Below are 26690 nucleotides of genomic sequence, written 5' to 3' on the forward strand. Positions count from 1 at the left end.
AATCGTATAGTAGTTGAGCAGTGAACCTCCATCTTCATTTCTTACATCTTCTAAAACATTTAATGGTTCCCCTGTCTCATTCAAGCTGTATGCTGTATGAAATCCTCTAGGGACACACACACACACACACACACACACACACACACACACACACACACACACACACACACACACACACACACACACACACACACACACCAAGAACACACTACACAAACCAGTGTCTGAGTGGAGAATCCCAGCTTTCACTTTAAATGATTGTGGACAGAGTGGTGGATGCTGAGAGGCTTTTGTACTTTGTACAGCTATAGCAGTGGTACTCTGTTGTGCTGCTTTTTTTTTTTGGTGTTTTTTTTTTTTTTCGGCTTGCTGTCATAAAAGGTTTGTACCAAATTGAAAAGTGCCCCAAAGCTGGTGGGTCAAAGCTAACTATAGTGCTGATGAATTATTTTTAATCCAAATATATGACAAAATCTCTGTGGGTTTTCTTAGCTTAGCTTTCTTAGCTTCTTAGCTGTAGGCTAGCTTTTTATTTTTTTGGACATAATATATAATGGTATATAATTAATTTGGATTTCATAAACTACAGTACATTAGACCTTAGACAGTCTATTGGCCTTTAAAGCAGTTACATACTGACCACAGCATCTTTTATTATTTATTTGTTTACAACACGTATGATTGCCAAAAAACGTTATGCTACCACTTGTTTATGTCTGTTATTTAGCTGAAGGTAGCCAATCACCCCAGAGCATAGCTACAGGGCTAGAGACAATAGGAAGGACAAAGATATAATTTTTTAATGCACAAATCTTTTTCATTTCATATCCATATCACACTCTGCACTGGTAAAAGGGAATGTATGAGTTATATGAGAATGTATTATGCATAGTTTACATTAAAATATTGTGTTTGATTGCCTGCAAAAAACTTGATTTAAACAAATTATTGCGAAAGTATAATCAATTCTCGATTGAAAATCTCAATTCTTCAGTATTAACCAGAAAGCAGGATGATAGAACTTAGAGGAACTAGGATTATAGTATTAAATAGATAGAGCTACCATATGTATCGAGTTCAAGCGTCAGTGTGAGTGAGATCATGTAGTTTGAGAGTCCAAATCATGGTGAATGTGTGAAAACATCATTAATATAACTCGGTTTAGTCACATGCATCCGATGTTTATACTGAATTAAATTTTTTCCATGTGGTCTAAAGAGCAACCATATTACATGGCTTGGTTAATTAATTAATTCATTCATTCATTTTCTCCCGCTTATCCGTAATTCGGGTCGCGGGGGCAGCAGTCTAAGCAGGCCCCCGCCTCCGACTGCTGCCCAATCCTCATAGCACCGTCCCTTACGGCCCCTCCTGCAGGTGGTGAGCCCACGGGAAGGGCTTGGTTAATATATTTTTGAAAACGGCTTAAAGGCGAATGGAGCCAAATACAAAAATAAAATATTTGTTGAGTTGTTGTTGACTGCAAATCCATCACAAGTGTCATAACTGTAAAGCACTGATATGAAAATACTAAATATTGTCATTTTTTGTTATATAGATTAACAAAGCAGTTATTAATGCTTAAGTATCAATAGTTAGCCCTTGTTCTAGTTCACTCGTGTTAATTGCTCTGTAAGCAAGCAATTTTATGGTGCTGGACCTTCACAAAGTTAGTCTCTGATGTAAAAGAATGTTTCCTCATGTTAAATGGTTTTTATCTCCTCAGCTTCGCCATGGCTTCGCTGAGAGAAACTCAGGAGGGTTAACTCACTAATTGCATCGCTTTGTCTTTTCATCAATTTGGCTTAAGCAGTACGTGCATATCTCTCGATCTCTCTCACTCCCAGTCCCTCCTCCTCATCATTTCATTAGCAAGATCAAGACAAAGTGCCTTGTGCCTTATTATTTATTTTTCATGTTTTTGCTCGAGGATCTTTTTTTTATCCCCTTGATGTAAAGTCAACGAACTGTTTTGCATCCAATTGGCTGTTAAAACGAAAAGAAAGAGGAATATTGAGAGAAATTAGGAGCAAAGGATTTAAAAAGAAAGAACATGGAAGAGTCAAGCGCGAGAGAAAAAAAAATGCAATGCATAATGCAAGGGTTAAAGTTGTCACAGGTAAAAAGGTAAAGTGTGTTGGCTTAGGTCGCCTGCACTATACTGCCTTAGATTAATTGATTCTCCCACAAACTTAATGAGCTCAAATCCTCAGAAAGAGATGGCATCTGTGGAAAACAAAGCTAATTATCACTTGTACTAAACACAGAACAAGAGTCTCTTTTCTTTTTATTTTTTTTATTTTCCACCCCAAAAAGCCACATGTGAACCACACACAGATTCCATGCTTTCCAAAATGCTACATTAGCTTTACACTTCTTTTTTTGTTTTCTTTATTTCAGTGTGTCATAGCATATGCACTAGCAAAAAAAAAAATGTCATAAATTCTGATCATTATTGTTATTTTTTTTATAGTAGTAATGGTAGTAGTAAAACTGCAAGCAGCATTGTTGAGGGCAAAGCCCTCAGACACTCCGAGCCTCACATTCAAGAAAGATATAAAAAGCAGGGCCATAACTTTGGGCAAATGGATTTAAAAGTGTTTTATTCATGATGTGTACAGTATGTTTTAACCGTTCTTTAACAGGAAATGATCAGTAGGGTGTCAAGATGTCAGCCAAATATAAAAATTGGTGTAATATTTGAAAGAGGAATTGCAATAATGGTATTTAATAACGTAAGTATTGTTATTGCCTGTGGTTGTAAATTTGTTGCAAAGCCTCAGGTAACGCTCTTGAAGACTATGGTCTACAAAGCTTTTGTTAGTGTGCAAAGGTGTTGCTGAGACCCAGCCACACTTCATGATTGGCAACTACTGTACGCTGTCAGGTTCATTGGACCATAACAGGCAAATCGTGTGGAGTATTCAAAATTCTATTAAAAAGGTTTTTGAGGTGAACTCTAGAGATAATGTGGTTATATATTGAAATATGATGAAAAAATTACAGACTTATTTTTGTTGAATTTATCTCATATAATGACACACTCATGGCTATACAGTAAGAAGTAATGAACATCTCAAACACACCAATCAGGCATAACATTATGACCACTTGCCGAATATCGTGTTGGTCCCCCTTTAACTACAGATGCTCATCTATTGGATCGGACCACACGGTCCAGCCTTCGCTCCCTACTTGCATCAATGAGCCTTGGTCCCCCATGACCCTGTTGCCGTTTCACCACTGTTTCTTCCTTTGCGCACTTTTGATAGATACTGACCAATGCAGACTGGGAACACCCCACAAGAGCTGCAGTTTTGCTCTGACCCAGTCATCTAGACATCACAATTTGGCCCACCTACTGACAGGTGCCATGATGTAGAGATAATCAGTGTTATTTACTTTAGTTAATATTGTTATAATGTCATAATGTAATGCCTGGTTATTTAGTTTATTAGAATTCACTTATGAAAATTTTCGTCACTTTTAATTCTCTGATATCAATAGTTCTTCTGGTGTGGCACCAATATCCTGAAACCGACAGTTTTACCTGCCAAAAAAAACCTTTTTTTAAATAGAAAATGCCTAGATAGTTTCCACTACCACTACTGTATTAGCAGAAAGTGTTTCAACCTTTTTTTATTCTGTGATATTAGTCATGTTTCTGATGTACACTGTCACTCCAGAGCATCAATAGTTTTAATAGCTTTATGTTGCTTTGTTTATTAAATACAGCAGCCTGACCTGTTCCTGCATTAACTCAAAACTCATGAACCAAACCTAATGGCCCAATGCATTATAGTCTGGAAGAATGTCTCTAAATTTAGTTCCAAGAGTAGTTTCCAATTACGGCCCTGGGGTGTCTTTAAATTGCTCACTTTGCCACTTTTCTCTCTCTGTATCCCTTTTATATCACTAACTCCAAGTTCAAATGGTTCGGTAATTAGCCAGACATCTCAGTACAGGGCTTTAGCTTTGGGAAAATAAAACATAATTGTTTAATTGAATCATTCTCACAGAAATTTACCAGAACTAATTTTAGTGGGTGCAGTGGGTAGTTTAGTTTATATTTTCTTGTGAATATCAATACTTCTTCTTCTTCTTCTTTCGGCTGCTCCCATTAGGGGTTGCCACAGCGGATCATCCGTCTCCATACCACCCTGTCCTCTACATCTGTCTCTTTCACACCAACTACCTGCATGTCTTCCCTCACCACATCCATGAACCTCCTCCTTGGCCTTCCTCTTTTCCTCCTACCTGGTGGCTCCATCTTCAGCATTTTTCTACCAATATAATTCGTGTCCCTTCTCTGCACATGTCCAAACCATCTCAATCTCGCCTCCCTCACCTTGTCACCAAAACATCCTACATGTGCTGTCCCTCTAATAAACTCATTTCTAATCTTGTCCATCCTCGTCACTCCCAACGAAAACCTTAACATCTTCAGCTCTGCTACCTCCAGCTCCCTCTCCTGTCTTTTACTCAATGCCACTGTCTCTAATCCATACAACATCGCAGGTCTCACCACAGTCCTATAAACTTTCCCTTTCATTCTTGCAGATACCCTACTATCACAAATCACTCCTGTCACTCTTCTCCACCCACTCCACCCTGCCTGCACTCTTTTCTTTACTTCTCTAACACACTCTCCATTACTTTGCACTGTTGACCCCAGGTACCTGAATTCCTCCACCTTCTCCACCTCTTCTCCCTGCAACCGCATCACTCCACTGCCCTCCCTCTCATTCACACACATGTACTCTGTCTTACTCCTACTGACTTTCATTCCCCTTCTCTCAAGCGCATATCTCCACCTCTCCAGGCTCTTCTCAACCTGCTCTCTACTCTCACCACAAATCACAATATCATCTGCAAACATCATAGTCCAGGGAGACTCCTGTCTGACCTCGTCCGTCAACCTGTCCATCACCACTGCAAACAGGAAAGGGCTCAGGGCCGATCCTTGATGCAGTCCAACCTTCACCCTGAACCAGTCTGCCGTACCTACTGCACACTTCACTGCCGTCACACTGTCCTCATACATGTCCTGCACCACCCTCACATACTTCTCTGACACACCTGACTTCCTCATACAATACCACAACTCCTCTCTCGGCACCCTGTCGTACGCTTTCCCTAAATCCACAAATACACAATGCAGCTCCTTCTGTCCTTCTCTATACTTCTCCATCAACATCCTCAAAGCAAATAAGGCATCTGTGGTGCTCTTCCTCGGCATGAAACCATACTGTTGCTCACAGATGGTCACCTCTTCTCTCAGCCTGGCTTCCACTACTCTTTCCCATAACTTCATGGTGTGACTGATCAACTTAATTCCCCTGTAGTTACTGCAGGTCTGCACATCTCCCTTATGTTTAAAGATCGGTACCAGCACACTCCTTCTCCATTCCTTAGGCATCCTCTCCCCTTCCAGAATCCTGTTAAACAATCTGGTTAAAAACTCCACTGCCATCTCTCCTAAACATCTCCACGCTTCTACCGGTATGTCATCTGGTCCAACCGACTTTCCATTCTTCATCCTCTTAATCGCTGCTCTCACTTCCTCCTTACTAATCCTATCTACATCCTGCTTCACCAACTCCACATTCTCCAACCTTCTCTCTCTCTGATTTTCCTCATTCATCAGCTGCTCAAAATACTCCCTCCATCTTCTCAACACACTCTCCTCATTAGTCAACACATTTCCCTCTCCATCCTTTATTGCTCTAACTTGCAGTACATCCTTCCCAGCTCGGTCCCTCTGCCTGGCCAATCGGTACAAATCCTTTTCTCCTTCCTTAGTGTCCAACTTCTTATACAGCTCCTCATATGCCTTTTCCTTGGCTTTCGCCACATCCCTTTTTACCTGCTGCCGCATCTCCTTGTACTCCTGCCTACTTTTCTCATCACTCTGTCGATCCCACTTCTGTTTTGCCAACCTCTTTCCCCTAATGCTCTCCTGCACTTCCTCATTCCACCACCATGTCTCCTTGTCTTGCTTTCTATTTCCAGATGTCACACCAAGTACTTTTCTAGCTGCCTCCCTCATCGCTCCTGCAGTAGTGCCCAATCATCCGGCACCTCTTCACCACCACCAAGCCCCTGTCTGACCTCTTCCCTGAACCTCACACTACACTCTTCCTCCTTCAGTTTCCACCATCTTATTCTTCTTTCAATCCTTACTTTCCTCCTCTTCTTCTTCGCCTCCAAAACCATCCTACAGACCACCATCCGATGCTGTCTAGCTACACTGTCCCCCGCCAACACCTTACAGTCTCCAATCTCCTTCAGGTTGCATCTCCTACACAGAACATAATCCACCTGTGTGCACCTTCCTCCACTCTTATACATCACCCTATGATCCTCCTTCTTCTTAAAATACGTGTTCACCACTGCCATTTCCATCCTTTTAGCAAAATCTACCACCATCTGCCCTTCCACATTCCTCTCCTTGAAACCATACCTACCCATCACCTCCTCATCACCTCTGTTCCCTTCACCTACATGCCCATTAAAGTCTGCCCCAATCACCAATCGTTCTTTCCTAGGTACACCATCTACCACTTCATCTAATTCACTCCAGAATCTTATCTTCTCCTCCATCTCACAGCCAACTTGTGGAGCATAGGCACTGATGACATTTATCATCATCCCTTCAACCTCCACCTTCACGATCATCACCCTATCAGAAACTCTCTTCACCTCCACTACACTCTTACTGTACTCTTCCTTCAGAATCACCCCTACACCATTTCTCTTTCCATCCACACCATGATAAAACAGTTTAAACCCACCTCCAATGTTCCTGGCCTTACTCCCTTTCCACTTGGTCTCCTGAACACACAGCATATCTACCTTTCTCCTCTCCATCATATCAGCTATCTCTCTCCCTTTACCCGTCATAGTACCAACATTTAAAGTACCAACCCGAACCTCTACTCTCCTACACTGCTCCTTTTCCCGCCGTCTCTGTAGACGTCTTCCTCCTCTCCTTCTCCTCCTTCGGCCAACAGTAGCCCAATTTCCACCGGTACCCTGTCGGCTAACGATACCTGTGGCGGTCGTTGTTAACCCGGGCCTCGACCGATCCGGTATGAAATTTTCATTTGTGATCCGCATATTTGATTTGGCACATGTTTTACGCTGGATGCCCTTCCTAACGCAACCCTACCTTTTTTACCCGGGCTTGGGACCGGCACTAAGAGTGCACTGGCTTGTGCCCCCCTAATGGCTGGGTTTTGTGAATATCAATACTAATATACACAAATACATATATACTTTTATAGGGTTTTCTTTGTAGATTCGGGACATATCTCAATTACATGAGCATAATTTTTGCACTGTAACATTACAAAATGTGGAACTAATCACAGGCTGTGAACACTAAAGCAAGCCGCTGTATATTAACAGAAAAGCTTTGGCATGAGTGAAGTAAACATTAAAATACATTTATAGATTTATAGTTCTTTTCTGTCTGCTTGGATGGTGTGATTTACTAAGTGACTCTTGTGGCAGGGATTTGGTAGTGTAGATGGCCTAAAAATGAAAAGCTGGCTGATGACTCTTTCTCTTTCTCCATACCTTCTTCTCTTATAAATCCTTTTGGCATTTATGCACATACCAACACAAACACTCACCAGCAGGCATGTGCTAAAATTAAATTTTACCTTGGCAGGCATCACATTCAGGACTCCCTTAAGAGTAATCATACGCAACAGCTTCAGTGCAACCTACCTAATTAGGAAGTTAAATAAGCTAGGCAACAAGGTCAACAGTCCTTACTCAATAAATTCAAATATAATTTAAAAGTTGATTTATTTCAGTAATCCAGTACAAAAAGTGAATTATATAGATTTCTTTAAACACAAACTGATTTCAAGTGTTTATTTTTAAACTGTTGATGATTATGGCTTATAGCTAATGAAAACCCAATATTCAGGATCTCATAAAAATTGAACATTACTTAAGACCAATAAAAAAATAAATAAAAAGAGTCAGTGCTTTAAGAGACACCACACACAAACGTATCCAGGACATGGGCTACAACTGACGCATTCCTGGTTCCAAGCCACTTCTGAACCAAAGACATTGTCAGAGGCATCTTACCTGGTCAAAAAAGGACAAAAAGGACTGGACTGTTGCTCATTGGCCGAAGTCCTCTTTTCAGATAAAAGTAGATTTTGCATTGGAAATCAAGGACCCACAGTCTGGAGAAAGAGAGGAGAGGCACAGAATCCAAGTTGCTTGAGGTCCAGTGTAAAGTTTGTAGAGTCAGTGGTGGTTTGGGAAGCCATGTCATCCATGTCATCCACTGTGTTTTATTAGGTCCAAGGTCAGCACAGCTGTCTACCACAAAGCTTTAGAGCACTTCACTGACCAGCTTTATGGAGATGCTGGTTTTATTTTACAGCGGGACTTGACACCTGCCCACACTCACAAAACTAATAATACCTGGTTTAAGGTATCCCTGTGCTTGTTTGGCCAGCAAACACGCCTGACCTACATGCTATTGTGAACAGGAAGATGGGAGACACCAAACCCAACAATGCAGAAGAGCTGAAGGCTGCTATCAAAGCAACCTTGGCTTCAATAACACCTCAGCATTGCACAGACTGATCACTCAGTCAACACTCTCCATGCCACACTGCACAATTCATGCAAAGGGAGCCCCAACAAAGTATTGAGTGGTGTACATGTTCATACTTTTCAGTAGTCCAACATTTCTGTTCTGTTTCTGTGTTAAAAATCTCTTTTTTTATTGGTCTTATTTAATATTCAGAATTTCTGAGATTCAGAGTTTTCATTAGCTGTAAGCTATAATTTTAATAATGTTTGAAAATGAAAACTCTAAATATATTATATTATATACTATATATTATATTCCTTGGACCACCTTTAGCTTCGATTACGGCACCCATTCGCTGTTTTGATAAGCTTCTGCAATGTCACAACATTTATTCCTATCCAGAATTGCAGTAATTTTTCTCCAAGCAAGATCTTGTGTTGATGATGGGAGAGTTGCAACATCTTCTCCAGCTCTTCCCAAAGATTCTCAATGTGGTTAAGGTCTGAACTCTGTGGTGGCCAATCCATGTGTGAAAATTATGTCTCATGCTCCTGCACGATGAAGCCGATAAATCATGGCATTGTTATTTTTAAATATGCCCTTGCCATTAGGGAAGGAAAAAACATTGATCGGATAACCTGGTCATTCAGTATATTTAGGTAGTCAGCTGAACTCATTCTTTGGGCACAAAATGTTGCTGAACCGAGACATAAACAACTGCAGCAGCCTCAGATCATAGCACTGCCCCCACAGGTGTGTAAGGTAGGCAATATGCATGATGGGTGCATTATTTCATCCACCTCTCTTCTTACCCTTATTCGCCAATCACTCTGGAACAGGGTCAATCTGGACTCATCAGACCACATGACCTTCTTCCATTGCTTCAAAGTCCAATCTTTATGCTACCTAGCAAATTAAATAATTTTTCCAATTAGCCTCACTAATAAGTGGTTTTATTAAGGCTACACAGCAGCTCCCCACTATCCTACCAGTTTTTACCAATGTCTTGGACAGGAATTAAACCAAATGTAGTCGTTTCAGTGATCTCCTCAGATGTTTTCTTTGCTTGATAATAATTTCATAATAATTTGACCCTTCTGAAACAGATTAACATCTTTTGCATGACCACAGGATGTGTCTTCCAACATGGTTGTTTAAGAAATAAGAAGCAACTCACTGCATCTTTTAGGGTTAAATAACTTGTTGCCAGCAGAAACATAATCATCCATGCAGTAAATATCCAATGGAAGTCTCTTACCTATTTGCTAGGTGGTGACTTATTTTTGGATGGGCAATTATATATATATATATATATATATATATATATATATATATATATATATATATATATATATATATATATATATATATATATATATATATATTCAGACACATTATTTACCATTATTTACAAAGAAATTAACCAGGTGTTGAATCCGATTTATTTCCTCCCTTGGTTTTCTCCCAAATGAAGACACCTGTGAGTTCCCACCTACATGAAGCCAAATGCATCTTTATAACTTAAAAAATTTTACCTACTTGGCTCTTTGAATCACATTCTGCAACATGAATGAGTCAAGGACAAATCTTTTTTTTAGGATTTAAGTAATCTTGTTGATTTAGCTCAATAGAGCAGAAAGAAATACCCCCCCCCCCCAACACTTTTACATATGCAAACCCCCCCCCCCCCCCCATTTTCGAAAGAAGGAATAACTTATAATGCAGACTTAGGCAAATCATGAGAACTAAAAAATGATTATTTCACCAGTCTTCTGTGAGATTAATTATTGTGTGTTGATCCTTCATTTGTAATGTTGAGAAAACTGAAGTAGCTCTTTACAGGACACAAAATCGGATTTGTTAATCTCCCAAAACTTCAGTCATTTATTTCTGTTATTTCATACAAATGATATTGTGTGTGAATTCATTTTTGAGACAACTCTTGGTCATGAGTCATATAAAATATTTGTTTAATATAGCATCACTACTCTCTGCTTCTTTGGCAGAAACACCAGCTACAGATGCTCAATTAACTAATGTTGCTGTGATTGTCTCAGGAGAGAAATAGAGTATGCGTATCCAACACAAGGCTGGCATTGAATCTTTATGATTTATAAAGTCATGATCTCACAGTTGTGGACAGAGAACACCATTCCTGTACTTGACTAAAAGTACAAATTCCCTGCTTAAATATTAATGCTATAAAAGTAATCCTAACTACTGACTCCATGTCTGAATAAAAGTACAAAAGTACTGTTTTATGAGAATCATATTTGAATAATTCATGCAATTTACTGTCCTCTATTTCTGCACACCATGCCTTTTGAAGTGTTTGAGTGTTATAGTGAGAGTACCTGGACCATGGACAATCTCATGAGATAAGTGGAGTTATGCTTGTGGTCTCTCGACACGTTCTCCTCAGTCACGAGCCATGAATTACACAACAAGGCCTTCAGTGGTGTCCTACCTGAGTCAATCCACCTTTATTATGACGTCACGGCTATAGAAACTATCAATACTATACGGTAATGCAGTATAATGGAGCATTGCTTTACAAATCGGTATCTCATGCAGCGGGATTGAATGGTGTTACAAAAGCAAGAAGCCCGATGAACACAATCCAAGTCTCCTTTCATTGCAGCCACAGCTCCACCACCCACATACATCTTGTCTAGCAGAAGCATCAATATTAACCTCATAAAATGTGCATTAAATCTCCTATCCTACGACAGCTAAAATCCTTTAGTGCCACTATACAGTAGATTTGCTGATCTATACAGTACAAAGAAAAGGCAGTCATGCATTGCTTACCCTTGCACAGCGAATATGAGTTTTGAAAATGCAGTTGAGCGCTTTATCTTATTGCTTTGGTGTTTGCAGAAAATTTTTTCATTAAATGAACTGCAGGAATCTAAGAAATAATCAGTTTAGTTGGAACTAGGCAGCTGTCTATGTAATCTCCCGATTATCTAAATATAACACAGATTCTGCCAAAAATGGTGTGTATGTAAGCAACGGATTACTAAGTACAATACAGGAAAGATGCCATTATTTGAGTGAAGTTTTAAATGTTTATCGGGTACTAATTGGGGCTTGTCGATTTTATAGACTTAACAAAGTAATAAGGACTGTGATGCAACATTAGTTTTGTTCATATATCCTCAGGGTACATAGTATTCCTACAAATAATTAATGCGTTTTTTGCCACTAGACTTTTTTCTTTATAATAGTAAGTGTTTTACAATATAGTGTATTAGTTACAGTAGCTACATGACTAAGGAGAGCTGCAGTAGAGATAAGCAGGGTTTGTTTCACTAGGGCACTACTGTACTGTTTCTGTTTCTGTTCCTTTACTTTAGCAGAGTTTCTTGTTGTCAGTGTCACAGTGGCTGAACATCAAGAGCAACATACTGGGAAAAAGCTGGGATAGGTTTACTTACTACCACTGGTGTGCTGATAACCTATATACAGTACAATATATATATAGCGTACCATATCACATTGGCAGAAGCACATTTTTTATGGCCAGTGAGTTTACTTGCTGTGTTTACTTGCTGTATTTATAAATTTGCAAGAATGCAGCAGGTTCTTTTAAACACATAATTGAATTCACATCTGGATATGTAGCAACACTAGATCTCCGGTACATTGTTGACATCTTCCACATGGCCAACTGCACAGATGAAGAGCTCTAGTTGTTGTTATTTTTTTAACCACACACACAGATCATACACTGAGTGTCTATATAGTAAACACTGATCAGCCATAACATTGAAGGAACATGCCTAATATCGTTTAAGTTCCCATTATAACACTATAACAGATGTGCTTTGGTATCCTGCACCAAGACATTGTGGCAAAGCAGTAAAGTCCTGTAAGTTGTTTTGCGAGTCCTGAATGGATCGGACTTGCTTGTCTAGCATATCCCAAAGCTGTACGATTGGAATGAGAATTATAGAATATAGATGATCTTTAAACCATTTTTGAAGATTGTTGCACTGTGGTAAAGTTCACTATCCTGCTGAAAGAAGCCCAAGCCATTGAAATATATCTTTGAAACTTGAAGGGGTAAAGCAAACATTTGGTCATGGGTTACAGGTCACATTCACATGAATGCCCTTGTCGAAGTCGATCAGATCTCGAAACTTTTTTCTTACATCAAGAACTAAATATTCGCTTGCTGCCCAATAACACTATATCGACAAAGTTCAATTTATTCCACCTGACCTTTCCAGCCACATGTGGTTTCTTAAGCTCTTACCACAAATTTGGAGGCACAAAATTTTATAGGATGGCTTTAAAGGTTTTCCCTTCACTTGAACTAGAAGACCCAAATGTGTTCCAGCATGGCAATGCCCCTGTGAAGATATGGCTTACATAATTTGGAGTGGAAGATCTTGAGTGGCCTGCAATTAAAATGACAATGCTTTGACTCCAACCTTTTTGCCCTTGTGGCTGAATGAGCACAAATTTCCACAAGCACACTCTAAAATCTAGTGGGGCATCTTCCTGGAAGATTGGAGGGTATTATGACAGCATATGGGGACTAAAAGTGGAATGGAATGTTCATAAAGCACTTACAGTATAAATCCACACATTTATAGCGTATATTTAAACCCTTAACATGTTTCATTATTATGCGATACTCAATGATAGATAGATAGATAGATAGATAGATAGATAGATAGATAGATAGATAGATAGATAGATAGATAGATAGATAGATAGATAGATAGATAGATAGATAGGATAGATAAGCTTGTAATAAGATACAGTATTATATAGTATAATAGTTACCTCTCAATTCAGTGTAGCTGAACTCCATAATTAGAATTTTTTCCCATTATTTTATATATATATATTTTTTCTCCATGCTATGAGTCTTGTCTTGAGGCAACAGGCTGCATTTGACAGACGGCTGTGTGTAGCAATGACATTAGTTTGATATTAGCTTTCATATTTTATGTAAGCAGGGAAGTTTATTTGACATATATTTGAAATCCCACCTGTTATACTGTAGCAAAAATGCAAGGGGGGTGAGGTAAAAGATCTCATTACTCTCTCTCTCTCTCTCTCTCTCTCTCTCTCTCTCTCTCTCTCTCTCTCTCTCTCTCTCTCTCTCTCTCTTTCTCTCTTCCCCTATCTGTCTCTCTCTCACTTTCTCTCTCTCTCTCTTTTTTCTTTTTTGGTCATGAGGATAAATGGATCCTGACATCAAGAGAATGGAGGAGTGATTAATGACCTTAGTGATTTTTGGGTAGGAGAATGAGAGAGAAAGAGAGAGAGAGCGAGAGAGAGAGAGAGAGAGAAAGAGAGAGAGAGAGAGAATAAAAGGAAAGAAAAAAGAGCCTTTTGACGGTTGATTTTATAGGATGGATAGATAGAGGATGACCGAATAAACAGACCCCAAACATCTTACACACACACACACACACACACACACACACACACACACACACACACACACACACACACACACACACACACACACAAAGCCCTAAGGTTGCTTGGATCACTTTGACCTTCATGACATTTCTTCAAAGCCTTACTGTGTAGTGTGTTTGGTGGTTTCAGGCACCATGTTTTCATTTAGGAGGGAAAACATTTTTTACAACCCCACAAACACACAAACACAAACATACACACACACACACACACACACACACACACACACACACACACACACAAACACACACACACACACACTAAAAACCACTTATTGTATAACATGCATGCAAACAAAGGTAACTGAACATAAATGACTGAAAATGAAGTGGACACTTGTGACATTTACAGCATTTTGCAGAGTGATGTACCATTATATATTTATATGTACAATTATCCTATTTATACAACTGAGCAGTTGAGGGATAAGAATCTTGCTCAAGGGCCTGCACACACACACACACACACACACACACACACACACACACACACACACACACACACACACACACACACACACACACACTCTCTCTCTAAAGTAAACTCTGTGTCCTCTGGGCATCTATATCAGCTTTATATGGCATTATCAAGAGAGACAACAACTACCAGAAAACACACACACACAGGCAGCCTCACGGTTAAAACGCTGACACAGGTCGACTCTCCTTGTCACCCCAAAGCAAACAAGCTTTAGGTTCAAATTGAATTGTGACCTTTGACACCCTGTATGTGTGTGTGTGTGTGTGTGTGTGTGTGTGTGTGTGTGTGTCTTTATGATCTCAGTTTACATGATAGATGAGGCTAAAGTGACTTTCATTTTCTAAAGGTCTCTTCAATTCATTTGTGGGTCAAAAGACCCATATGGTGTTTTTTTAATGTATAAGTGGAAGGATACTCAGAAACATAAATACTTTTTTATTAAATTAATTCAATAAAATTAATTCTATTGTATAATTCAAAACAGATTGCATCATTTAAAAGAATATCACCCAGAAAGTGTATTCATTAAGTTCCGTTACTGAGGTCAGACTTTCCCTTTGAGTTATTAGTGTGCTATATATTTATACAGAGAATAAAGCCCAGAGTAAAATTTGGTTTGTGTGTGTGTGTGTGTGTGTGTGTGTGGTGTGTGTGTGTATATGTGTGTGTTTGTGTGCACAGTTGGACGTTCATTGTGAGTGTTTTTAAAAGCATGAACGACGTGTGTCCCAACATCGAGGGATGCACCTGCAGCTTTGCAGCTTTTGTGTTTATATATGTGTGTGTGTGTGTGTGTGTGTGTGTGTGTGTGTGTGTGTGTGTGTGTGTGTGTGTGTGTGCACTGTAAATATTTGTACTCTCTTTATGAAGAAAGCCCAGTGGGAGAGTAAAGGGCCAGATGGCCTCTGTGTGATTTGTTTTACACCACAATGTGCCTATGAATATCCATACACACATCACAGACATGCTCAGAAGTTATAGCTCAAACCTGAGAGCAGGTGCTAGCAAGCAAACACACACACAAAAAAAGACACACACACACACACACACACACACACACACACACACACACACACACACACACACACACACACACACACAGGTGCAGACTAGGTTTAATAAATACATTCAGTTTTCGGAGGTATTTTTGGGATCTGTAATATTAATAAATGCACTGACAGTAAAGTTGAATAAAAAATAGAAAAATGTGTCGAAAGGTTTGTGGACACCTGATAAGATAAGATTTGTACTTTTTGAACATCCTGCTCCAACTTTTGCGTCCATTTGCTATTATAATAAACTTAGAAAAAAAGACTTCTAAAGTTCTGAAGATCGTCGAGGGTGCAGTCAGTGTTCTAGTTCATATCAAAGGTGTTCAATAGGGTTGAGGTTTGAGCTTGATTGCAGGCCACACTTATGAACATCCACTCCAACCCATGTAAAGCTCCATCTTCATGGAGCAGGTTTGAGTCTCCTTGTTCAAGTGGAGGAAAAAATGTAATGCTTTCACATCCAAACGCATCCTATTCCATTGTGTACCTCAGATTTTTTGTCAGCAGATTGGAGGAAAAAAATCCCAAAATATTAGTTTATATACTGTAGTGTGCATTAAACCTCAACAACTCTTTTTATGGTGCACCTTATTTATTATACACACTGTACCTTTTTGCAAAGGTACACATTTTATCTTTATTTATTTATTTTCTTGTAAAATGGCTTAGAAGAAAAGTGGGAAATTTACCAAAAGGCAACAAATGAATCTAAGACTTTTAACAATAAATAAAAATAATGTATGTAACCGCACATGTATCATTATTTAATAAAGCATGTGCATATGCATTTGGTAATGAATTCACAATTAATGATACTTCAGCCACTGTTACTTGCTTGTTGTTTTGTATTGTGACTGATATACAATGAAAATAAAGTTTTCCTTAGTACTAAGGTATATATCAAAATATTAAAAGCTTTTTTGGAGATGTTTCTTAACATTCAAAGGCCCAATGCAACAACCACACCAATCAACACACCTCTGTTGAGTCAACACACCTGTGCTGTCAGAGCTAGTAGTAAGCAGCTAGCGCTTAGCCTTTTTACTTCAGATACTAGCTAGCTGTTTAGTTAGCCACTAACATTTTATATGAGCACAAACCAGAAAATTACATTTTAATCGTGTTATTTTATGGGACAAAAGTTGCAGGGACCCCTGCTGGTCTGTGGGCCTTTATCAAAACAAAACAAAACAAAACAAAACAAAACAAAACAAAACAAAACAAAACAAAACAAAACAAAACAAAACAAAACAAAACAAAACAAAACAAAACAAAACAAAACAAAACTAGCAAACAAAAAAAAAAGACCTTACATATACATTAGATATAATACAGTTAGGTGTAAGGATGTGTTTTCCAACTTTTTCAGCACTTTTCAAATACTTTGTGCTGAATGTTTGTGCCACAATTGTGCAAAGTTGCATAAAAGTCTCTCTCTCACACACACACACACACACACACACACACACACACACACACACACACACACACACACACACACACACACAAAACACACAAACACACACAAACAGCTAAGCCTTTCATTTCTGATGCTGGTTTAGTAAATTTGTGCTTGGAGGAAACACTTTCTTTCATCCCTTTCAGAATAGCTGGATTGCTCTTCGGAGGAATAGAGAACGCCTCTGCTCCTCTGATTCAGCGAATGCATCGGGCTGTCCGCCAAAACCTGCCTCTCTTTTTCATCCCCCCCCCCCCCCTTTTCTCTGTACTTGTTCAAGGCCTCTGAGGTTTTGCGGCCGAGCGCTTCGTGGATCTCCACGCTCCCTCCCTTCTGACGGAGGAAGGCAGCCGAGCTAATTAACTTATTTGATGCAGAGGCTTCACGCTCATGAGGCGCGAGCTCAATCAGCACAAAATAAATAAATAAACAAACAAACAAATAAATGCTGAAAAGTTGCCAGTGCTTTCTGATGAATTAAAACGCCAAAGCCAGCGGATCCTGCGTCTGTTTTAATTCCTGATTTGGCTTTTGATTATTCTTTTTTGTACCCTTTCATTTGGCCATGTCAACCTCACTTTGTGTGTGTCAGGGTGTATGTGTGAGAGAGAGAGAGAGAGAGAGAGAGAGAGAGAGAGTGAGAGAGAGAGAGAGAGAGAGAGAGAGAGAGAGAGAGAGAGAGAGAGAGAGAGAGAGAAGTGGCAAAGAGTAAAAGTGAATTAATTGCAGGCTGGTTGAAACAAGCCAGAAACAATTGGCATGAAATGTGGATATTGGAATTGCATTTAGCAGGGTCAGAGTAACCAGTGTGTGTGTGTGTGTGTGTGTGTGTGTGTGTGTGTGTGTGTGTGTGTGTGTGTGTGTGTGTGTGTGTGTGCGTGTGTGTGTGTGTATCTGAACATGCAGTAGCTGTGGGCAACTTGTGTGTTTGCTGAATCAGCTGTAGATCCTGTTCACTTAAACGCATCTCACACTGTAAACATCAACCCTAGGGCAGATTATTAAATACACACACATACACACACTCACTCAATGTCTGTGTGTGTGTGTGTGTGTGTGTGTGTGTATGAACGAGATGGAGAGAAAGCAATAAACAGCAAGAGAGGGAGAACAAGAGAGAGAGGGAATTGAATTTTTAACTCTGACCTTTATGTAGAGAACAAATAGAGAATCAGAAGGCGGAGAAGCAGAAAGAAAAGCTATATGTAAGCACATTGATACAATTTGATTTTTCCTTCTGTGTGTGTAGCATCTTTTCACCCACTGCAGTGTTAATCATCTGCAAAATGCTGTATCCTCAGCTCTGTAGGGCCATCCTTATGCCTTGGGCCTTTTCGTTTTCCCATTTTCTTGGTAAAAAAAAAAATGTGTATCTACAGGCCTGCGACAAATTAAAGAGAAAATGACTATTGAGATTTCCCGAGCATTGTTTTGAATCTTCCTGACTCTCCATCACGATTATCTAAACAACGATCGAGGCAGTATCTTTTGGAAGAGCGACATTCATCACTACGGTACAGTTCCAGCGACTCGTAGAAAGTCCCATCTAGTGGCTCAGCACTAAGACTCTTTATGGAGTTTACGGTTATGGCGCAGTATTTTTGCTGTTCCTTGCTCTTCTGGACTGAGATCGATGTTGCCATTATCACAATGTCTTGGAACCAGATTTACAGCCAAGTGTTCGAAAGTTTAAGTGCTGCTATTGCCGAAGGGGCAACCCTATGGAAATCGAAGTCTTTGTGGATCTCATTAAATGGTCACAACAAACAGACAAACAGACGGTATAAACTTACTATAGACAATTGTCATGGAATTAACACAAATTCATATTCTATGGTATTTCACGCAGTATTGTAGTATTTTTTAGTGAGTGAGTTTGCTATTGGAAGGCTGTTGCAATTGAGACAGCCCTTAAAATGGTTCTCTCTGATCAGTGGCCTGACAACTGAACTATATGTTGTATATGATGTCTTTGGATGTGGTAGCATTACATTTTGCTTTAAATGAACTTGGAGACCCGAACCTGTTCCAGCATGAAATTGCACCTGTGCACAAAACAAGCTCCATAAGATATAGTTTACATGGTTTTGAGTGGAAGATCTTGAGTGGTCTGTTATAGAGCTCTGACCTCAATCCTATTGAACAAATTTGGGATGAATCGTTACACTGACTACACCCCAGGCCTTTACACCCTACACATGTACCTGACTTTACTAACACCCTTGTGGCTGAATGAGCACAAATCTCCACAACCTCACTTCAAAATCTAGTGGAACATCTTCCCAGAAGAGTGGAGATTATTAAAATGGTCAGGTGTCCACAAATTACGTGTTAGGTGTTAGGCTTCTATTGGATCACAATAAAAGGCAGGTTAAAGGCTGGTCCACAGACGACAGTTTATAACTTAGACAAATGCACGCATTTTACATCCTGCATTCTTTTCCTCTTTCATTGAATTGTCTTTTTTTCTCAGATAAATGTGATCCATGTTTTGCTCAGAGTTCTTTTTTTAGCTGAGAAAGCAAAATAAACAGAGTTTAGCTTTCACACTGCTTTGGCAGGGGGTCAAAATCATAAATACTACAACCAAGCCGAGGATGTTGGCATATCTGCTAGGCTTCTAATGGATCTTTCAACAAGGGCATTATCAAAAGGCAGATGCACTTTCTCACACAGCAGCTCTGTTTATTCTGACTTAGTGCAGTGATAATGTGTTAATCTTAAGAGTGTAATTGCTCCATTTGACTTCTGCACCAACTCGGCCTTAATTGTGTACGGGCAAGTCATTATCATGCTGAAAGAAATAGTTTAACACTTAATGAACTAAATCGAGCACAACGCATCATGATCTTGTTACGTTTCTTGACATACTGTATACTAATAAGTTGATTATTAAAAAAAAAAAAAAAAAAATATATATATATATATATATATATATATATATATATATATATATATATATATATATATATATATATATATATATATTTATTTAGACAGATCCGATTTCATCATTGGCTGACTGACATCATTGGAACATAAACAGTGTCAGAGCACTTTGGGCTACTTTTTGTAAAAAACCTGCAGATATTCAATCCAATATTTTGCCAGTTCCAGTGCTTTTACGAAACAAAAATCCCAGATCATTTCATATAAATTTGCACCTTCCTGCCAGCCCTTGTTTATAAAATATTCCACCTCAAAAAACAATGTTTAATATGTTTTGTTTTTTGTCATGTTGTATAGTATTGCTTTGTATATTGTGCTGACAAAATTTGTAGTTTAGCTCGTCAGTGCTGTGCCAATACAATACCCAGAATGTGTTATGCAAACGCATTATACAACCATTGGGAATCCCCACCACAATCAACTTGTCCTAGCTGCCATATATTGAGCTATGGGCTAATAATATATACATCAATATGCTACTTAGATTTGTAGTGCTTGCTTTAATATGTGGCCCAGTGAAGTTTTTTTTTTCCTTCAGCCTTTAAAAGCCTCACTAGTGCACCATCGCTGTAATAGACTAGGTAGTACAAAATCCCTGAACCACAATGTGTAATATTGTAATTTTGACTTAGTGACAAATTGTTCCAAGAAATCTCATTATTTTTGACTTAATATTGCATTAGTTTAACTTAACAACCAATTATTTTAAGCTAATTGTCTCATTGTATTGATTTAATAACCAGTAAGCATCTAATACCCATTTCTTAATAACCAGTAATTTCTGAATATTAGATAGTTATTTTGACTTAGTAACCCATTTTTGTGAATTATATAAAAAAAAGGATATGCGCAGAAGTGTTGGGGCACTTGACTTTTCTAGCCATATGTGGTTCTTTTACCACTCTTACCACAAAGTTTGATAGAATGTCTTTTTTTAACCCTCGCTAAACATGGAGAGAGACCCCCCACGTCCTGCATCAGTACCTGACTTTATTAATGCCCTAGTAATTAAATGAGCACAAATCTCCACAACTACACTCCAAATCTAGAGAAACACCTTGCCAAAAGACTGGGGGACTAAATATGGGATAGGATGTTGAAAAAGCACATACAAATCTTTTAGTCAGATATCCAGAAACCTTTGTCCATATAGTGTATATCTCACCTTTAGTGACAATCCTTTAATGCTTTCTTTCAGAAATCAATTATCCACAATGTTTCACACTAATTCCTTGTTGTTTATTACATATTTTTTAGAGAAACGTATAAAAAAATAAACGAAATAAAGTGTGTAATGCAGCTTTATGAAATCAAACAAATGACAGTACACAGGCAAAAAGTTTTAAGACCATGTGCACACCGGTAAGCCACAGCTGGGTCGTTATGCCTTCACCTGTGAAGCAGAGAGCTCACATCTCAAGAAAATAAACATTCATCACACAATTACTTAATAAAATAAAAAAGCAAATGAATGGCTTCAACAATTCTACAATTGCCATAAATGTTAAAGCACACAATTGTCTGTAATGTCTTTGTGTGCATGACACTGCCCTGGTGCACAATACAAGCTTAATATAGATGCAGTGTGGCAAAGTTGATGTATAGGAAGCCCATAATGTGGCTGAATGATCCCCAATAATCTCCAAAGCTGAATATCAAAATCTAGTAGAAAGCTGTACGGGTGAGTGGAGGGCTACTATAACACCAAACGAGGGTGATCAGATCCCTGCCCACAGATTTGGAATGAGCCCATATGGGTGTGACAGTCAGGTGACCAGCACTTTTGGCTTTTTTCCAGAAGTCTATCGTCTTCTGTAGCTGATAAATCATTCTGTTGTGTGGGATGGAAAAGGTGTTAAAGTGTTTCGTTTTGGGGATCTAGTGCTGTGTGTTTGTGTGTGTTTTTGCGCGCTTGTGTATGTCGCCGAAGCAGAAGGTGGCATTAGCGTCAGTTGGGCAGGGTCAAGAGCTATCTGTCATCCCCCACCACACCGCCCACACATTCTGTAATCTGTGAGTGTAGTGTGTGTGAGTAGTGTGTGTGTGTAGTGTGTGGTAGGCAGCGTTGTGAACCAAATGTTTCTCAAAATTTTTGCTTGTTATTCTCACTTCATTTTCTTTGGTTCTTTTTCTCTTCCTGAGTTCCGTAGTGTTGAGCTTCAGTACATAAACACCGAACGTGAATAGGCTGTCCGATGTTTTGTACCCGTTCATCATTAACTGAGAGAAAAATGAGCACAGGTTGTGGAAAGGCGCAAGGCGAAGGAGGTTCAGTCTCGCAGCACTGTGAAAAATTCTGCAGTAGATTCAATTGTATGCAAATTAGTTGTAACACTAGCTAACCAAATGCAAATAGACCAAATGTAGGACAGGTTGTAAGTTTGTCTGGGACATTGTTGGACAGATTTTGTACACAGAGTGGTCTATCATTTGTGTGCAATTTAATAAACAAAGAAAGATGTATATTCCTTTATTTTATATTCATTTATCCAATAATGCAACAAGCATTCTAGCATAAAAATGAATTTAAAAAAATAGTAGCACATAGTCTTTATGAAGGATACTCAGTGCCAGAACGGTGTGCTCTTCTCGTCCATGTTTTTCATCCAAATCCAACCGATGTAACCAGTGTAAAGATGTCATTAGCAAAGGAATTCTATGTTGTGACTGCATGTGTGCCCAGTTTGTGTGCCCGGCCCTTTGATCACAGCAATTTAAAGTCAGATTTGGCCATTGCCCACCCCTGGGGGGGACAATTGCTTTGTCTGCAATGCATCTGACAGTGTTCTGTCTATTTTAAATTATAGCTCATTGAAAAATAATCATAGAAACACAATAAAAATGTATACTAAAACCTTAGGTTGTTATATAAATACTAAAACTAAAATACTGTGCGTAACAACACAAAGCTGGACCTCTAGTCACTTTATGTAGTGTTGAGCAATCGGGACTCAGGATCCAGCGCACTGTTGCTTGACTGCTAAAGATCTTTGGTATTAATATCATCACAGAAGTTAAATGATCAATGTCTGTTGACATACAGTAAAGCAGCATTATGACACTCTTTCGGCCAACATACGTTAGAATGTCATATATAAATGTCAGATGGTTTGAAGGACTTATGCTCTGTAGATAAGATAAGATAAGATAAAATAAGATAAGATAAGATAAGATAAGATAAGATAAGATAAGATAAGATAAGATAAGATAAGATAAGATAAGATAAGATATACCTTTATTCATCCCACAGTGGGGACATTTCTGTGTTACAGCAGCAAAGAAAAATATGTGCAAATATAAAAAGATATACAAATCAAAAACATTTTGCAGGTTAAGAAAAAATAAAAATGAAATTGTCAGCGTTAAATGTTATACTACACTCATACGCTCATATTATAGAATAGAGTTATACGCAGTTTATGCAATGGTTTTAGAATGTGCTGTCCTGCTTCTATTATTGAAGAATTGAAAAAAAGTAGTATTTTCCATCTATTTTAGCAGTTTCAATTACATGAATAATTAATGAAGATCATTTAATTAAACAATTTCATGTCTATTAACTCTTAATCTCCCTGTAAACAAAAAGCTTGAAGCAGTTTTAATGCAATAATATAGTGCGAATACTGCAACTAATGCGTGTCATTTTTTTTTTTCTACTGGAGGAATTTGATTAGCTTGGGTTTGAAAGTGACTGTTTTTTCTTTCATTATTTGACTGCAATGAATGATTACGATGACTAGAACATTTCTCAATTGATTGTGGAAAATGTGAGTGAGTAAGCGTTAAAGTGTGTTAAAGTGTTAGGACTTTGTAAATGTATATATGTCAGGGATCCACCAGCCACACCCTCCCCAGAACCACCTATCACTCGTAGCAGTTCTCCATCGTACTAACTACCCGCACCCGACACTCATCAGATCACCTCCTGTTTAAGGCCGGCGCTTCCATCGTATCTCCGTCCATTCTACAGCTTAGACTAGAGAACATTGTAGGAATACGTTTTACTACGGACTTTCCATATCGCTGTGGATTGTGTATTCTAGAGACTTTACCTTTCCAAGGATTTACCTTGGTTCACTGGAACTTTAAGTACTTTATTTTTGCCGTTTTTTCCCTTTTTTGCATTCATTTTCATTCAACCGTTGTTCTGCGGAACTCCGGTTTCTGGTGCATTCTTCCGGCCTAACAATATACTGTACATCGTATACATTCTATTAAACACATTTGGTGATTAAACATCCATTCTACATGATGTTACAGAGAAGTCTGGAATCTATTCCAGAGGACTATGGCACAAGTTGTGGGGGAAAACCCCTGGATGGGTGCCATAGCAAAGCACAATAGCACAAATACTTAAATAATTATTTACACAATACTGACAATTTGCAAAAGAGTATAGATGTCTTTGACCTGGGGGAGAAGACCAGAATACTTGGAAGAAACCTTTAAAGCACATTATGTAGATTTAAACTCTATGCATGCTGGGTAAATGTGGGATTTGAATGGCCTACCTTGAAGCTTGAAGGTGCAAGGTATTATGGTGTCAACTAGTAGATTCTTTGCAGATTTGATTCCTGTGTATCTATCTATCTATCTATCTATCTATCTATCTATCTATCTATCTATCTATCTATCTATCTATCTATCTATCTATCTATCTATCTATCTATCTATCTATCTATCTATCTATCTATCTATCTATCTATCTATCTATCTATCTGTATATCTATCTGTATATCTGTATATGTGTGTGTAAGTCATATCTTCATAGAGCCAGCTTTGTGCAGAAGGGCATTGTCATGCCTCCAACTTTGTGGTAACAGTTTGGGAAGGAATCACATATGGCTGAAAAAATATATAATTGAACTGAATGAAATGGCATTAATTCCATATGGCAAAAAATGACTGTTAGTTCTTGGTCTGTTTTTCCAGGTCATCTCCTCACCTGGCTTTTAAGCTCATTGTACATGATGGCACATAATGTTCTGAAGCTCCTTTGTTCACCAGGCTGGAAAATGGACGTATAAATGCTCTTGAAGTTGATAGAGTTGCGTTCTGAACAGTGAGGCTAAAGGACAGCTAAATATTTAATTGTCTAATAAAATTTGATCTGCCCTCAGAACTCTGCATATCTTTTTGTGTTAATGAGGCATAAAATGTTTAATTAAATCTCAAAAGGCTTTCGGGGAGGGCATACAAACTCTTGGTTGCTGAGAGGACTGAGAAAGAGAAATTAGTTTTTCCTGTCCTCTTTTATTAAAAAACGACGAACAAATACTCCTTCATCCGTTCCCGTGTTGAATCCGTGAGACTGCGATCCATCTTTTCCGGTCACTCATTCCGCTTATTTTGTTTATACTCTATCTCTCTTGATCCATCTCTGAATGCAAATGTGCAAATGGATGTGCCAAGTGATATAATTAGCATATTAATCATACACGCTCCTCCCATGTGTGTCATGTAATGCATATTAATAAGGGGTGATACATATGCATGAGCAATGCACAATAATGCACAATATTGGTATACGGTATCACTTGGTAATTGCTGAAATTTAGTTTTTGGGGAGACATTAGAATTTGACAGTCGTTTGTTGCCAACATAATGGCGCATTAATTAGCCAGTGTTCCAGATGAGTGCAGCTGTTTTGTGGTTGTGTAGAGAACACCTAATTCTCCCTCACCTCCCATATTAGTTCAATCCGAGCCAAATTGCAGATAGGAGGTAATATTTATTTTAATAAGCCGGCTGAAATTGTTCTGCTATTCCAATTTCCTCAATGCAATACATCTATATTTTCAGTTTCAAATAAAGACAATGAAATAAAGCACTTTCCTCTGGCTAAACCGGGTGCTCCTCTTGTGCAGTAAGTAAACGTTTATACACACTTTCCGTCTCTCACTTTCTGTCTCTCTTCCTCTTAAACCTTTTAGTCCTTAATGCCTATCCTTTTATCTTACTTTGACAAAGCAAAGCTATCCGCGTGTTCTACTTGAGAAAGGTCCACGGAGGCCACTATCACTTTAGCCTGTGTTTCAGTCATATCAGCTGTTCAATCTGTTATCTCTGTTTGCACTCGTATAGGCTCAGTACTATGAGTCTGCCTACTAGGGATTAAATATCATGGGATCTGTTTATGTACGACGGCTCGTGTTGCCTAAAGTCTTGCCTAAACTGTACACTAGCAAGTGTAGTTCATCTCTCAGATTCCATGTAGTATTGTAACTGAATACAAGACATAATATGCTAATACATTGTTCATAAAAGGTATATATTTGTATATTAGATTCTTATTTTAAATAGGGGATTTGTATCCAGAGGCGCCATGATGCTTGGCAAAATGGTTCGGATGGCATTTGGTTGAAAAATGTCTATTACGGTCTGCATCCTTTACACACCCTTACGTTCCCTTTAGGGTTTGTGTGTGTGTGTGTGTGTGTGTGTGTGTGTGTGTGTGTGTGTGTGTGTGTGTGTGTGTGTGTGTGTGTGTGTGTGTGTGTGTGTACGAAATGTTAGATATGAAGCTTGCAGGAAAACCAAATATACAAACCACATCATTTATTCATTTTTTTTTATATCTATTTCAGGACATTAAACCAGCTGAATTTGTTATATCAATGGCGGGTACAAGCAAAAGTAATCAAAAGTAAAAAATAAGTGTGATTGGCATCTGTAGTTAAGACCAATTATGAATTTAATTGATGTGGCTGTAGTTAGGGAGCAGATAATACTTGTAGTG

General features: G+C 38.6%; 1 protein-coding gene across 1 annotated transcript in view; it reads left to right on the forward strand.

The window, feature by feature from the left end:
* ephb1 (EPH receptor B1) overlaps positions 1-26690 on the forward strand; it is a 331037-nt gene that overhangs the window by 164049 nt on the left and 140298 nt on the right. The gene's annotated exons all lie outside the window — the stretch shown is intronic.

The sequence above is a fragment of the Silurus aristotelis genome (genome assembly GCF_946808225.1).
Source record: "Silurus aristotelis genome assembly, chromosome: 22".
Lineage (NCBI taxonomy): Eukaryota > Metazoa > Chordata > Actinopteri > Siluriformes > Siluridae > Silurus > Silurus aristotelis.